Source organism: Oryctolagus cuniculus, chromosome 10, assembly GCF_051225735.1.
Source record: "Oryctolagus cuniculus isolate XC-2025 breed Fujian yellow rabbit chromosome 10, ASM5122573v1, whole genome shotgun sequence".
NCBI lineage: Eukaryota > Metazoa > Chordata > Mammalia > Lagomorpha > Leporidae > Oryctolagus > Oryctolagus cuniculus.
In genome coordinates this window covers 68,682,063-68,698,677 of record NC_142876.1, presented here as the reverse complement: position 1 = coordinate 68,698,677, position 16,615 = coordinate 68,682,063, and the positions used below count along the sequence as shown (strand labels likewise).

General features: G+C 41.5%; 1 protein-coding gene across 5 annotated transcripts in view; it reads left to right on the top strand.

Annotated features, from left to right (window-relative positions):
• LOC108177122 (uncharacterized) overlaps positions 1-16,265 on the top strand; it is a 197,054-nt gene extending 180,789 nt beyond the window's left edge. For 4 of the 5 annotated variants that reach the window (XM_089305350.1, XM_089305346.1, XM_089305341.1 and 1 more), the window contains 2 exons: positions 11,818-11,979; positions 15,387-16,265. The gene's annotated coding sequence lies outside the window, so the exon portion shown is untranslated. The remainder of the gene's footprint in view (positions 1-11,817; positions 11,980-15,386) is intronic. The other variant, XM_089305347.1, reaches the window with a different exon arrangement.
• Positions 16,266-16,615: the final 350 nt, after the last annotated feature.

Sequence of the window (16,615 nt, the reverse complement as noted above, 5' to 3'; positions counted from 1 at the left end):
CTACACCCCCTTCCATGAATTTATTGCACTCACTTGTGCAGTCAAATGCCATTGTCATAACCTGCATTTCATCTTGTGATTCCTCTATCTACTAGTTGATATTTTTAAATGTGTGTACATTAATACTCATTCATTCTGCCATAATGTTTCATGAGTTTTGACAAATTCAGTGGCATATGTCCATGACTGCAGAGAATGTCACCACCCAAAAATACACTGAGTGTTGTCTATTCCAGCCGCTCTCACCCCACACCACCCCCAAATCCTGCAACTATGCCTCTGTTTACTCGCTTTATATATAATTTTTCCTTCTTCTAAATGTCATATATTATTAATTGACATTCTTTAATTGTGTTAGTGCATTTTCAGTGGCTGTAAAATCTACCTGAGGCTAGATATTTTATAAAGCAAAGAAGTTTATGTTGCTCACAATTTTGGAGGCTAAAGTTCAAGACTGGGAGGCTCTATCTGTTTAGTCTTCAAGACATATCCCCTTGGCTGCTCACAACACGATGAGTGACATCACAGTGGGATCACTGTGACAGCAAGAGATATGTGGTGAGACAGGGAGCCTGAGACCAGGGAGGGGACCTGGCTTGCTTTGTTTTATATCAACCCACTTTCAAGTGAATTCACTCATTCCATGACACAGCATTAACCCCTTCTGATGGTGGCTACCTTTGTCACCATCTGCATTCCACCATCCATTACCCTTCTTCCCCTTAAAGGTTCCATTGCCTCTCACATTGCCACTCTGTGGCCCAAGTTTCTAGAATATACACTCTAGGAAGACACACTCAAACTAAATCCAAACCAAAGCAGTAACATTTTCATACTAATGTATTTCACTTTACAACATGCATTTAAGTTTTAATTATGCTTGTACATGACTTCACATCCCATTTATTAAAATGTCTAAATAACATTTTATTGCATGGGTATACTTTAGTTTGTTTTACCAGTCACCCAATTGAAGCATATGCTCATTGCTTCATTTTCAGCAGTTACAAGGTGAGGATATGATCATTCATAAGCTGATTTATGTGTGACATTGTTTTGAACTCATTTGGGTAAATATCTAAGACCATCACTGAATTGTATGGTAAGGCTATGCTTAGCTTTATAGGAAACTAGCAAACTCTTCTGAAGTGTCTGTGCCATTTTGTATTCCTGTGAGCAATGAGTGAGAGTTCCTAGTGCTTAGTGCTTCACATCCTCACCAGCTTTTGGTGTTGCCAGCAGGTCTTGGATCATGACCTTTTTTAAGATGTTTATTTTGAGAGAGAGAGAGAGAGAGAGAGAGAGAGAGAGAGAGAGAGATCTTACATCCACTAGTTCATTCCCCAGATGGCCATAACCCAGGAGCCTAGAAATTCATCTGAGTTTCTTACATCAGGGTGGCAAGGAGTCCAAGAACTTGGGACACCTTCTACTGCTTTCTCAGGCAAATTAGCAGGAACTGGACCTGGAGCAATCAAGACTCAAAATTGAGCTCATATGGGGTGCTGGCAATTCGGGTGGTGGCTTAACCAGCTGCTCTACAAGGCCAGCCTCCGAGTTTAGCCTTTGTAAAGCATAGTGGCATCTCATCTTTGTTTTCAGTGGCATTTTCCTGATGACACATGATGTGGAGCACCTTTTCATGTGCCTGATGGGCATCTGTGTATCTTTTGATGAGGTGTCTGCTCAGTTCTTTGCCCAGTTTTTAACTGGGTCATTTATTTTCCTACTGTCGAACATTAAGAACTTAGATTTTAAAAAGAAATTATAAAAAATACAGTAAAGAAAGTTTAAAAAGGTTTTAGCCCCTTGATAATATGTTTAATAACAAATGTCTTTATATTTTGGATATCTTTAATAGTTTCCATTTTATTTTAAAGTAACCCATTTTTATTGAATTTTACAAAATTATCAGTTCACATTACATTAGAAATTTAAAAACCACAAAAGTAGTCTTCCATCACAGTTAATTTGAAAAGCACTGCATTGAAGGATTCGTTTATTCTATTTGAAAGGCAGTAAGAGGGAGAGAGAGATAGCTTTCATCCGCTACTTAACTCCCCAAATGCTTATAATGATGAGAGCTGGGTTAGGCCAACGCCAGGAGCTGAAAACTCAGTCTAGGTCTTCAGAATGAGTGCCAGGAACTCAACTACTTGAACAATCACTGCTGCCTCCCAGGATGGAGAAAGTTGGAATCAGAAGCAGAGCTGAGATGTGGACCTGGGTACTCAGATATGGGACGTGAGTGTTCCAAATGGCATCCTAACCATTGATTGTGCCAACACCTTCTCCAAACTAAGGATATTTTTATCTGCTGGTGTCTCATTTAGGCTTATGAATAAAATATGCCTAGGTGAGCTTAAGGAAAAATAAAACATTTCTAAGATTTAGAAAAACACATAATTGAAAAACTAGCTCAATAGTAATATTTCTGCCTGACCATGAAATTTTAGATTGTGATTTTTCAGGTGATAGCTACAGACATATAGGATACCTGGCATGAAGATATGAAATTTGTTCTGAAATATTTTTAGAATCTTCCAATATTTATTTATTTACTTATTTATTTATTGGACAGGCAGAATTAGACAGTGAGAAAGAGAGAGACAGAGAGAAAGGTCTTCCTTCCGTTGGTTCACCCCCCAAGTGGCCACTATGGCCGGCATACTGCACTGATCCAAAACCAGGAGCCAGGCGCTTCCTCCTGGTGTCCCATGAGGGTGCAGGGCCCCCCAAGAATATATTTTCTTTCGTACATTTTAAGTTATAGCTCTGAGAATGCTGAGAATGAAATGCTTCACAGAAGTGCTAGGTCTGGGTGGAAACAAATCCTCTACATTAGGTGAGTCAAGCAACACAAGCAAATGTGTGTACAAGAATGCAAAAGAGTACATTTGAAGCAATGTTCACTACTGCCATAATTACAAGACATGCGACCAGAAGGGTCTCTTTCCACTGACTGTGTAGTAATGTGGTTGCTATCTTGACAGAGGTTTCTGTCCCAGCCTTGATGCTGTGGGGAGTGGGCTGTGGGCATTACAGTCAGGCAGAGGCTCCTGGTAGCTGCCTGATGTTGAAGTTAGAATGCTTTCTCTTTAAATCTCTAGACAGCCCACAGAATGCCATCAGAAACACTCGTTTATTTTAGAGCTACTTTTGAACCACAAGTAATCTTTTCAGCTTTGTTGGCATAAACTTTTTATAATTTTTCTTAAATTACTTTAAAAATCATATTTAGTTCCTTGCATCATCTTGGCAGAGTGTGGTCAGAGCCATGTTGCTTTGTTTCTCTCTACAGTTCATTTGGGAAATTGCACCAGAGAATCCTGGCATGTGAAAGCTCACTCCCATAACAGCTTCCAATGAGACTGAATTCTTTCTAGCTTTAACTCTGGGATTGGTTTGTGTGCTCTTTTTTTCTAGACTTTCAAGAAGACGAGAATGGAAAAGAGTATGCGTTAGCTCACTATCAATACGTTTGCCAAAAGGTGGTAGGACCAAAGTGGGTATTTTGGAAGTGGCTTTTCTAATGCCTCTCAGACTTCAAGCATGATAGCCTTTAAAATGTTATGGCCAAGACATGCACTCCATGAATAACTGTAGTGCCCACACTATCTACTTGCTCTTGCCGTATCAACATCCTGGGCAAACATAACATCTTGTTTTTGCATTTCTTTACTGGATGGCTTTCTCTGTCCAGCAAAAGCCACTTTGCTGGCCTAAACACATGCAGCAAAGGTAGTATTTGGAAGTGAGGGAGAGGGGGAAATTAACACTCGTGCAGATAGTCCTTAACCATTGTTAGGAGTTGGAGGATAAACACCCCAGCTGTTTTATCCCTCAAATGGCACATCTCTAAGAACTCCTGGCTTTCCCCCAACCCTCAGTGATAACTGATGTGATAATTCACCACTTCCTGTCTACTTTCATGGCCTTGTCACATGTCCTACTCCTGTGGTGATGTTTTCTGCATGTGCTTATGTCCTTTCCTCAAGATCTACACCTGAAAGAACCCAAATTAAGGCATTATGCAAATGTCTTTTAGTGGAAATCAGGATCTAAGTAACTAGATACTCTGAAGAAAGTCAGTTGTGTGCATATACTTCTACTTGATGGTGTCCATATATCTGCCTGTTGTACTCTCAATGCAGGTACAGCAATACTGACAAAGTGAAAACAACTTTCCTTAGCCCACTCCCCATATATTCTTTTTCAGTACTTAGGAAGTGTGAATGACAGGAATTTGAAAGGCTTATTCTAGATGAATTAGAGTTCTGCTTCAGAAGACTAAGAACGTTGTAGGATCTGATCTAGAAGATCTGAATCCTTTTTAGTAGTTGCCAGATGAAAACTTGTTTAGGTTACTTTTTCACATTTTCAGGATCATGAGGATACTTCAAAAATTTCATGGAAAATAGATTCATTTATATACTTGACAGGCAGAGTGACAGAGCGAGAGCGAGAGCCAGAGAGAGAGAGAGAGAGAGAGAGAGATCTTCCAACCACTTGTTCACTTCCCAAATGACTACAACAGTCAGGACTGGACCAGACTGAAGGCAAGAACAGGAATTCCATCCTGGTCTCCCAGGTGGATGGCTGGGGCCCATGCACTTGAGCCATCATTCTCTGCTCCTCAGGAACATTAGCAGGGAGCTAGTTCAGAAACAGAGTAGTAGGATTTGAATTATTGCTCTGATATGGGATGTTGATGACACAGGTCCTAGCTTCAGCTGCTGCACCACAATGCTACCCTTCCCCCCCTCCCCATACACACATAAAAAGTTCCAGTAACTTTTTATTTCTGGTAAACATTCACATTTATCAAGTCTATTTTACTTCAGATGTTTTTCCTCATTCCTGAAAGAAAGACTCTCCATGTGGGGGGTCTAAAATAGACTCCAAGGATTCTTGTGTTTGGGAAGTATTTAAGGAGGAGATGTAACTTTAATACTTTGAAAATTTTGTTAACAACTTAATCCATTCTTCTCAGTAGGAAGTGCATTTTTGTAAACACCCAAGACACTGTATCTGTCATTTCTGATGGCACTTTTTGGTTTGGTGAATGTTTTCTATAAATAGTCTCTGTTAGAATACAAGCTCCTTGAGTACAAACCATGTATTAGCTTCATTTCTCACGCATGGTATAAAATATGTTACATGCAAAATAATAGGTGAATAACTGTTTCTTACATAGCTTTCAGGTAACCTTCCTCAGAAAACATAAACTTGCTCATGATGAAACTTATTTGCCACTTTCCTTTCTACTTTTTTTTTACATCATTTTGGGTTTACTTTTTATCACATAGGCATTTCATTATTTAGAGAAAATAAGAACTAAATTTCATTATCCTTCTTGGAGACTTCCCTTCTAGTATACTGGGGAGGGGCTGAGATGAATTTCTGCGCTAAACTGTTACATGAGTAGACACCACCAGGTCTCATCCCAATGTTAAGATTCTATAAATTAGTTAGTAGGGGAAATGGACACTTACAGAAGGCTGAACAAGACACAGAAAGGAAGCTCTTCTTTTCCTATTAAGAGCACATCCCATTTTGCTTATGTGATCTTAGTGGTCATTAAAAGCACTTACATATGATGAGAGCATCTAGATGATTCTACGGAATGTCTAACATCATCCATCAAATGCAAAGATTAAGTATTTGAATCTCAGGAAAACTGATGAAAATTCACCGCTAACTGTATTTACCTATTATACTTTAATTTATGAAAACTTTTAAGTGACTGTGTAAGACCACATGGATTCCCTATTCATGTGGATTTTTAAAGGAATATATAAAATAGAGCTAGTCTGGGCATCAGTGAGGGCTGGCCATCTCTTACATGCCTGGTAGGACTATGAAGTGTGTATTATATTTTATTATACATTGTTCTCTTGCTCTTCTCACACATTGATATCTGGATTAGAGTAGGAAAGAGTAACTCTCTTGTGTACTATAAAATTATTGGAGGTTGACATTTGTTGTAATTCTCAATATTGGGCCTTGAGGTATCTCTGTAGTCCATTTGCCAAGTCGGCCACTTTCTTAGGAGATCCCTGGCCAGGAGGAGGGTAGCTTCAGGTGGGATACAGAGGAGGCATCACAACAAAACTCAGGAAATAACAGAAACAGTTTCATTACTCACAAACTACAAAGGAAATAGGGGCCCTTGGAGCCTGACAAGCAGTTCAGAGACAGCAGGGAGCTTAGCCAGCAGCTTAGCCATTCCCAAATGGGAGAGGGGTCTACAGACTAGTTCCTTATTAACCCATGGGCACATCCCTCAGACTTTCCACAAGGGGTGGGAACTGCTTAGTTTAAAGAAAACAGGTATAAAACAAGACTGCTTTCCATGACTATTGTGTTGACCATTAAGCTATACTATGGACAGCAGCTGTGCAGTGTGTTGCATGTAAGGTCAATAAGATAAGGAACAAGCAGGCTTATTCACAGATGACCATAGTAGGAGGAACATTTCAGTTACAGCAGGGATGGAGGGCAGGACTGGGTTTCATGTAACATAGATCAAGCCTACAGATGGTGCTAAAGCAATGTGAAATCATAAGAATTCAGTGCATGTTAAATGTTAGCTAGAACTGGGATTAAACTTCTCAGATTAAGTCAAATTACACAGTGAAATGCTGGAGGACTAGACACAGAAGGGGACAGACAAGCACAAGCTGGAAGTGTTCCTGTGCCAGGCTGGTGGGGCATGATCACATATGCAATTTCATGGAATCATCACAAAAAGTTGGCAAGGGAAGAATTTTTGCAGGTCTACTCCTGAGCTTGTGGAAAAGCAGGATGGACTCGGGGCCACACAGCTGGTCAGTTAGAGGGCTGGCAGCAAACCCAAACCTGATGGACTCCAAAGTCTTCGATTCAGTTTGTAACACTGCAGGACACAGGTTATTGATGGAAGGGAGGAGGGCAGGAAGCAGGGAGGAAGGGAACCAAGGAGGGAGGGAGGGAGGGAGGGAGGGAGGGAGGTGGGGAGGGAGGGTAATGACTAGGAGACAGGTAACAATCGTGTCTAAAGGGCTTTAGAATGGGAGGATAGGCTGCGGGTGGGACTACAACAAGGAGGTACATATGGGCGTGCTCACTGCTCAGGTCAGGGGGCTCTTGTGGCCCCCTGGATTCACAGAGCTGCAGATATGAGTCTCTTGTTTTCCTGTTCCTAAAATCACCCACGTTGAGCCTAGACAACAACAAAAAATGTTATTGCAAATCAGTTATGGGAGGGAAAGTGTCGCTCCCCCTCTTCGTGGAGGAACGACACAGGACCCTGCGCTGTTCTTTTGTCTGCTCGGCCCTTCCCGGGTTTGCTGCTGGTCCTTCCCGGGTTGGCTACCGACCCTTCCACCTCAGTGGAAGGGCGGTTCCCCCTGCCACTTTCCCCACTTCCGCGGGGGAGTGGCACACCGCCGGCCAGCTCTCTCGGGGGCTGCTCAGATGTTCCTTCAGATAGATGTTCCTGGTGCATGTTGTCTCTCTCCTCCTTTATAGTCCTCTTCCACCAATCCCAACTCTGCTACCCACACGCCGAGTACGCTGCTCTCCTCCAATCAGGAGCAGGTCCTGCTGTTTATTGGTTGAACTGGAGGCAGCTGTGTAGAAGCTGTTTCCTCCTCTCCCAGCGCCATATTGTGGGAGAGCAGATGCATGGAATAAGTCTTAATTCCAGTAACAGTCTAGTCCGAGTTGCTCCCCACAGGAAAGGTGGTGGAAGGTGATTGGGACTGTCTTGTAATAGTGAAAAGGATGCTCCCTAGAGAAAGTGTTAGTTGACCAGCCATGAGCTCTTGGTAAATACCTCATGTGTTTTACGTGTCGGCCTTCACTTTCCATGGCTGTGAGATAATCAGTCAAGTTCTGAAGATAATTATTAATATAATTACCCTTTCCTTGAAAGAGGTAGCTGCTTAGATCCAACGTTAGCATCTGTGTGTGGCAGATGGGGGAACCAGGGACTATGTGAATCATGAGTGGGCAGTGAGGTGGGCTCAGGGCCAGGTGGGAGTCACTCAGTCTCTGTTTGCTCTCATGGCTGTGGGACGGCACCAGCTCTGCAGAGACAACCATTGTTAATGTGCAGTTTGTAAATGCACTTGGCGTTGACCAGCAGGACAGCAGGATGCATTATTAATGCCTGACTGAGAAGGGGAGCGAGAGGCTTTTGTGGTTTATGCAGTAAACTGTGTTTTCACTTAGAGTGGAGTAGAGTAAATACAAACGATGCAGGCAATAGTAATCATAAAACCACAGAGTAGATGTGCCTGAGCCAACTTGCAACTCATTCAGTAGCAAAAGTCTGCCTTTAAAACTTCATATCCAGGGTAGGTAGGTTTCAGCAAACACTCTTGCCACTTCAGAAAGCTTTGTTCACACAAAGATCTCCCAGGGACCATGGTCTGGAATGGCCAATTTATTCTTCAGACACTATTTGACTTATGAGTGATTTTAATGATTACTATTTTGGATATACAGCTTTTTTTCATTTTAAGCAATATAATTAAAAAATATAATGAGTTAAAATCTTTTTTTTCAGTATTTCTAGTAGTATAAACTAGTGGCCTTTGTTGAGACAAAGTTTTCTTATGCATCCTTTTGATCTGTGAGAACCTATTGTTTATGAAAACGTTAGAGTTTTCATCAACTAAAGAATAGACATGCTACTAAAGAGCCAGCATGGACAGGCAGTGCCAATAGAATTTTCTGGATGAGTCTTCATTGCTGAAGCCATAGCTAAATGGATTGGTGCCCTAGGTCGGGGCCATTTCAGATGCAGTTCGGTGAAATGGGTTTCTATTCCAGCTAGTCAAGCTATTGTCTAGTTACCTGTGGGAGGAAAACTTAATTGCAAATAATAGGATAAGAAGCAGTGCTGGGAATATAACTCTTTCTGAGGTTGTGCGCTACCCCTGGTACAAATGCATGCCAGCCATCAGGCCAATTATCTGTAGGCACTTATCAATATGCCACATCAGAATCTTTCCTCCAGAAAGTCCTTCAAACTACACTTAAGGCCAGGAAACTGAAAGCCCAGCATCAGCTCCCACGTGGTTCTTCTTAAAATGTTAACAGCCCTTTCCTTCCATCCAGTTTGATGTTTCTGCTCTTTGTCTAAAGTGGCTGCAGTATAGATGTCAGATTTATAAATTTTCCCTGCCCCCCTTGCTTCACATCATCTTCTATACTTTTCACAGAAAGAAAAAAGGAAACATCCATGTTGGTCACTTAGCAATCAACAACCAATTTAGGGACAAAGAAAAGACCCAAGTACGTAAAAGGGAAGGGTTTGGTTGGTTGCATGTTTATGATGAACAAAACATGGAATAGATTGCTGGGCAGTTCCATCTAGCAGAAAAAACAAAGGGCACCAAAAGTTTTTATTCGTTATGTATTTTTAAACTGCATTGCCGTCACTTCCTTAAGAACGAAGATGGTCTAAATTATCTCAGAAAGAACTGGACAGTGTCTTTGGGGAAACTCTCCCAAAATAGTATAAAACACATTTTGCAAGCAATTTCAGAGTTCAACTGCAGGGCCAGCTGGCTGCAGAGATGGCCTTTCTGGTTTCTTCCAAGGCTTTCCTACCTGCCCACTTCTCTCTGTCCCTGTGTCTGTCTCTCTATGTCTCTCTCTCTCTCTCTTTCCTCTCTGTCTGACACTTTCATTTGGGATATTTCACTATGTGCCCTGCAGTGCACTGCTCAATATCAGTATTTGTGATTTTCTTTTCATAGACCATAGAAACATGTAAGAAACATTGATACTTATGAATCTCTTTGTTCAGAAAGCATGGAATGAAGCTGAATACAGTGGTTGCATTTATGATCTCTGAGGATAAATGGCTCAACTATTTAGGAGTGAAAAATCAATGCTTTAATGTCAGATTATGGTTTTGCATTCCTCAGTTTGTTGTAGAATTTATTGCACCACAGAACGATTACATGATGTTTGCAGATTAGACCCAGATGTATATCCAGAATGTAAAGTCACAGAGAGAAATGTATAACATATGGTCTGGAATTCTTATGAACGTTATGAAACTTCTGGATCTCAATAACTATTAAGACCTCAATGTTATAAAACAAGGTCCCTGTACAGATATTTGTACTTTTTCATTATGGTGTGTCATCAGCTGAAAGAAAATGAGATGCTGGCAGGTTTTGGAGGCGAGAAAGTTTAGTGAAATAGCTTTCTGAGCTCTAAAATGTTTATCTCAACCCTATTCAAGTGCCAGAAAGCCTGGCTCACCATCTTCATCCTGGAAAGAGAAAGCCATGCTGCTCTTCATGGGCTGACTTGCTGCCCTTGACCCAGCTGGTTCCATTGTGAAAGGAGCAAGTGCTGGAGGCTGCAGGGTGAGCCTGTGAGCCCGGGTTATTTTCCTTCTGAAGGCTTGTAACTATACACTGATGTGCATTTGCCACAACTTTGAGCACACAGCTATGTGTTATGGACAGAAAGTTTGTGTCCCTCCAAAATTTATATGTTGAAGCTCTAACTCCTAATGTGATGACATTTGGAGAGGGGCATTTGAGTAGTAGTTAGGGTTAAGTTGGGTTGTAAGGGTGGGTCTTCCTGTAGGATTAGTGCCCTTAAAATCAGAGACCCGAGAGAGCTCACTGTCTCTGCCTGTAAGTGCTCAAGGAAAGGACCCTGTGTACAGTCAGACATTCAGGAAGCAGCTGCCTGCAGGCCAGGAAGACAGCCCTCACTAGAATCTGACCATGCTGGAGCCCTGATCTTGAAGTTGCAGCCTCCAGAACTGTGAGACTACACATTCCTGTTTTTTTAAGCCACTGGTCTATGGTATTTAGTTGTGGTGGCTTGAGTAGACTAAGACATCAGGTACATAGAGAATACTGAATTAAATAAAGGATACTCTTTTGCCATCTGCAGAAGACTCAATAATGTCCCCCTACCCCTCAATACATCAGATTTTATTCTGAGGAACCTGTAAATGTCACTTTTAGGGAAAAAAATTCAAATAAAATATCTTGACATGTGGGAGACTATCTATGCTTGTCCACATGGTCTCTAAATCCAATCACTACCTCTAAATCAAATCCTGAGGGAGCAACAGAGGGAGACTCCACACACACAGAGGAGGAGGAGGTCAGGTGACCACCGGGGCAGTGACACAGACACAGGCAAAGAATCGAAAGAGCGAAGAACAGATGTTCCTCAAGAGCCTCTGGAGAAAGCATGGGCCTAGCAAAACTGACCTTGGACATTAGGCCTCCAGAATTAGGAGGTAATCCATTTCTGCTGTTTTAAGCCACCAGTCTATGGTAATACATTGCCTACCAGAGGAAATGAGTATCCTCTGACTTCCTACTCTTCCTGACTACAGTGTTTGTTAACTGGATTTGCAAGGCCCTGACCTTGAGGTTCAGCCTACTGGTCCCCTTTGTGGTGGCAGAAGCTGAGATATCAGAATTCAGGCCTTCTATCTGGCTGTTTTATAGGAAGTGAGAAGGTATGTGAGTAGCTTTTCTGACCTCTTTATAATTGCTGACAATATCCATCTCCCAGGTCCAGATGTCAGACTCCAGTAAATGATGCATGATCATATTTGGTGTTACAGCCTTGTGGTATTTCTATCACACTGACTATGGCTAAGGGCATGATTAGAAAGGAGGGAGACTATTGTCAGTAAACTCCCCTGCCACCAAGTCATACCTACATTGATTAAGAGATAAACATGGGGCACTGGCAATATGGAATAGCAGGATAAACCACTGCCTGCAGGGCTGGCAACCCATATGGGAGCCAGTTCATGTCCCAGCTTCTCTCCTTCAGATCCAGCTCCCTGCTAACGTACCTGGGAAAGCAGCAGAAGATGGCCCAAGTACTTGCGCCCCTGCACCCATGGGGGAAACCCAGAAGAATCTCCTGGCTCCTGGATTTGACCTTTTGACCTGGTTGTTGCAGCCATTTGGGGACTGAACCTGCTGATGAAAGGTATCTCTACCAACCCCCCGCCCCTCACTCTACCTTTCAAATAAAATCTTTTTTAAACACGGTACGCCAGCCACAGCGCGCCGGCCGCGGCAGCCATTGGAGGGTGAACCAACGGCAAAGGAAGACCTTTCTCTCTGTCTCTCTCTCTCACTGTCCACTCTGCCTGTCAAAAAAAAAAAAAAAAAAAAAAAAAAGAGATACATGAATTTTCTATTTTAACATTTCTAGTCTGTTTATATGACATAGAATGCTTAAGGTGATGTTTCTAGAGTGTGAAGATTCCTATCTGGCAACCAAATAAGCAGAAGATGGGTAGGAGCAATGCAGCCACCACATGGTCCTTTCTCTAATTATCTGAAGCTTGGCTTAGAACAGAGTCCTTTAGCTCCTGGGAAGGCCACTGAATTCTCAAGAGACTAAGAGAAGGGGTTACTCCAAGTACTCTTTTACTCAAAAAAGGTCAACTTTCTTAAAAATCAAGCCAGAATTAATTGGAGGTTTAATTTTTAATCCCCATTGGGAGTTTGGCTGAGAATCAACCCAGTACATTGACAGCGATGCACAATTGTCTTTACCTCCATGTTCTCTGGATTTACATCCTTTTGTGAGGTCTCCATAAAATATTTTGAGTTCTATACTTGTTCCTTGTATGCAACAAGAAAAAAAGTGTGTGCCTTGTTTTCTCATCAATCAATGTCTTGTGAATGTTGTGGGTGCCTGGGATGATTGCCCAGTTCCCAATTTTTCTGCTTTAGATGATCAGACCTTAAAGCATAAATCCTAACAAATACCATCTGCATCATCTTTCCAAAACCTTTCTGGTAATCTCTGGAGCAACTAATTAATTACTCATGGAGAAAATAAAGTATCGAGAAAATCTCTGCAAATCCCTGCCTTCCTGTTTAGGATGAGAAACTTTGAACAAATAAATAGTTCGTTGAGTGAGTGCATGAGAATCTGTGCCAGGAAGGCCAGGGGATCGCTGACAAACAACACTCAGTGCACACAAGGGATTCCACTGTGTGTTGCAGAGCCCTGTTACGTGTTGAACTTCTTCCTTTCCTCCATTTTTTTTTTTTTTTGTCCTTTGCAGAGGTTACCCATAGCCTGGTTAAATAATCACTTAATATTTTTAATTCACTGAGCATCAGAACCATTCACATCTTTGCTATGTGTCCAGTTTAAGGAAAGATCTGAAGGGCCACTGAAGAAGAATGGATGTTAAAGGAGAGAAGAGATCATCTCCCACATCTGACGTCCAGCATCTGGGCTCAGAAGAACCAATGGTTCTTGGCCAACATTTCCTTAGAGGTCTGGTTTTGTCCAAAACAGGGATGTGCAAATCCAATATGGAGCTATCCTGGGGAAACTGTTCAGCCTTATGCCAGCCCTGCTGGGGAAACTCTCAGTATCTTAGTCATCATCTGTATTAGGAGTCCAGTAATTCTAGGATGATTCATCCAGTGTGACTGAAAAACTGCATCCATTTTGAAAAGTGTTTCTCAACCCAGATACGCAAAGAGTGCATATTTTTCCTCCATAGATTTAGTCTAGTTAAACTGGATCATTACAGTGATTTGTCACTATTTGAAGCGACCAGAGGAATTTAAAAAATGATGCATGAGAGCAGTTTTACTTACTCGCAAAAGTTCGCAGATGTTGTTTTCTGGATAAGGTTAAGTCTTATAAAATGGACCAGTAACTTGGAAGCTCATAATACACTTTAAAAATAAAAATAGGATAGGTTTTTGTATTTTCCACATTTAGAATATTTCATTTGAGAAGTTCAAAACCTTGTGAAGATGATATAACCCTGAAGTAAGTTTATGGCTTTCCTCAGTGTTGGAGATGCCAAGAAATGCATACTGAGGCTAGAACATCACACTTCACTTACCCACTTTGGGAGCAAATGGCTCCCACTTGCTGAAATAGGAGACAGCAGTGTTGGCTCATGTCACATGTGTCTATTCCAGATTGTTATGATTAACAACACCAGTGATGACTGTAATACAAGGCTTTAGGTTTTTATGAATTGAAATTTTCTGGATTGTTAAGAACTAAATGACACCTTTAATTTTCTGGAAAAATTGAGGGAATTTAATGCATTAAAATTTCATTCTCCTAAAAATCAGGGGAATTTAAATAAATCTAATATTTATTTAAGTGCCTATATAAGATCTTACGCTAGGGAGATTGATAGAATGAAAAAGAGATAGATGTAAACAAAATGCAGTGAATGTCTAACTATTCCTGGAGGGGCAATGGCAACAAAGGATTGGGGAATTAAGCTCAGCTCAGGAAAGTCAGGAAAAGTGATTGATGCCTAATCTGAGTCTTGGAGTATGCATAGAAGATTTGAAAATACAGTTGAGAAGGACATCTCACAGAGAGAATGGAAAACTAAGGACAGAGGTATAGATCTATGTGAGCTTGCAGTTAGCAATCTTAGAGTCAGAATACAATCTAAGAAACTTTAAGAAAGCAAACCCAGAGATATGGTTCATTTGGGGCCTTACATGAAAGTACTTCAAGAAGTTCATGAAAAATGGGACTTAAAATGAAGTTTATTTTGATGAAAAAACTTTGAAACACATGCATTCACAGGGTCTTTAGAAAATTCATGGAATCATGCTATCGGAAGACTAAGCATGGATTTCAATTTTTTGGTACACAAATGAACTTATCTTTTAGTTCCTTTGTTATACAAATTTTTGAAATGCTCTCTGATTCCATGTTTGAGAATACTGGGCTTTAACTGAAACACATTTTAGGAAGCTTGTACCAGCAGTAATGTAGATAGCCACCGTCATGCTCCAGGTAAATGGGTGAGGGACTGGATCAAGGTAAAACTGGAGAAGGAGAGAAGAAGAAAGATTCAAAAAAAATTTTTTTTTGTTTGACAGGCAGAGTGGACAGTGAGAGAGAGAGACAGAGAGAAAGGTCTTCCTTTTTGCCGTTGGTTCACCCTCCAATGGCCGCCGCGGCCGGCGCACCGTGCTGATCCGATGGCAGGAGCCAGGTACTTATCCTGGCCTCCCATGGGGTGCAGGGCCCAAGCACTTGGGCCATCCTCCACTGCACTCCCTGGCCACAGCAGAGAGCTGGCCTGGAAGAGGGGCAACTGGGACAGAATCCGGCGCCCCAACTGGGACTAGAACCCGGTGTGCCGGCGGTGCCGCTAGGTAGAGTATTAGCCTATTGAGCTGCGGCGCCGGCCGAAAGATTTAAATTTGTTTATATATTTTTATCTAGTAAATCATGGCTGCATGAAGTTGTTATCATCACCTGGAAAACTACTCTGCATGTCAGAAAATACTGGTGGGTGGGTTCTTCATTTGGGGCAGCCATTTCCAATTGTACCAGGAGCTCCTGCAGGTATTGTTGAAGTGTATACTTTTCTTTCCCAGTAGGTTAACGCCCTGGCCTGAAGCACCGGCATTCCAATTGGACACCAGTTCGAGACCCGGCCGCTCCACTTCCGATCCAACTCTCTGCTATGGCCGGGATATCAGTAGAAGATGACCCAAGTCCTAGGGCCCCTGCACCCACGTGGGAGACATGGAAGAAGCTCCTGGCTCCTGGCTTCAGATTGGCTCAGCCCCAACTGTTGTGGCCAATTGGGGAGTGAACCAGCGGATGAAAGGCCTTTCTGTCTCTCTCTCTCTGCCTCTCCTCTCTCTGTGTTAACTCTGACTTTCAAATAAATAAATAAATCTTTAAAAAAAAAAAAGTGTACTGTGTTAGAGTGTGACTCCAATAGGAAAAAATCCTATGAAATGAGTCAGCTAAGAAGTTTTGCTCCCATTTTTAGTGAAATTGAATAATTCAGCTGGAATTTATAAGAAATATTGTATCTCTTTTGTCTCTCTGCTGAAATAAGTGTAGAACCAGCCATTAAAGTACATGTTTTTAGGCCTTAAACCCCTTTTCTGCTGATAAGCTAAAGGAAACCAAAATTGTATGTTTTAAATTTGAAATGGTGTGTAAGTTATAGTAAAAATTCAGCTCATGACAAGAGCCTAGGGTGATTACTGACGCCATAAACAATAGTGTCAATTTGTTAAGTCAACAACAGGAGTCACTGTGCACTTACTCCTCATGTAGGATCTCTGTCCTTAATGTGTTGGTCAATGTGAATTAATGCTATAACTAATACTCAAACAGTATTTTACACTTTATGTTCTGTGTGGGTGAAAACTGTTGAAATCTTTGCTTAATATATACTTAATTGATCTTCTGTTTATAAAGATAATTGAAAATGAATCTTGATGCAAATGGAATGGGAGAGGGAGCAGAAGTTGGGAGGGTTGTGGGTGGGAGGGAAGTTATGGGGAGGAAAAAGCCATTATAATCCATAAACTGTACTTTGGAAATTTATATTTGCTTAGTAAAAGTTAAAAAATATTTTTCTAATTACATATAATTTATTTTTCAATTATAGGGTTTCCATTTTTTAAAATTTATTTTATTTATTTGAAAATCAGAATTACAGAGAGAGAGAGAGAGAGAGAGAGACTTTCATCAGCTGGTTCACTCCCCAAATGGCTGCAATGGCCAGGGCTGGGCTAGGCTGAAGCCAGGAGTCTGGAACTCCCTCTGGTTCTCCCCCATAGGAGCACATACATGAGTACTTGGG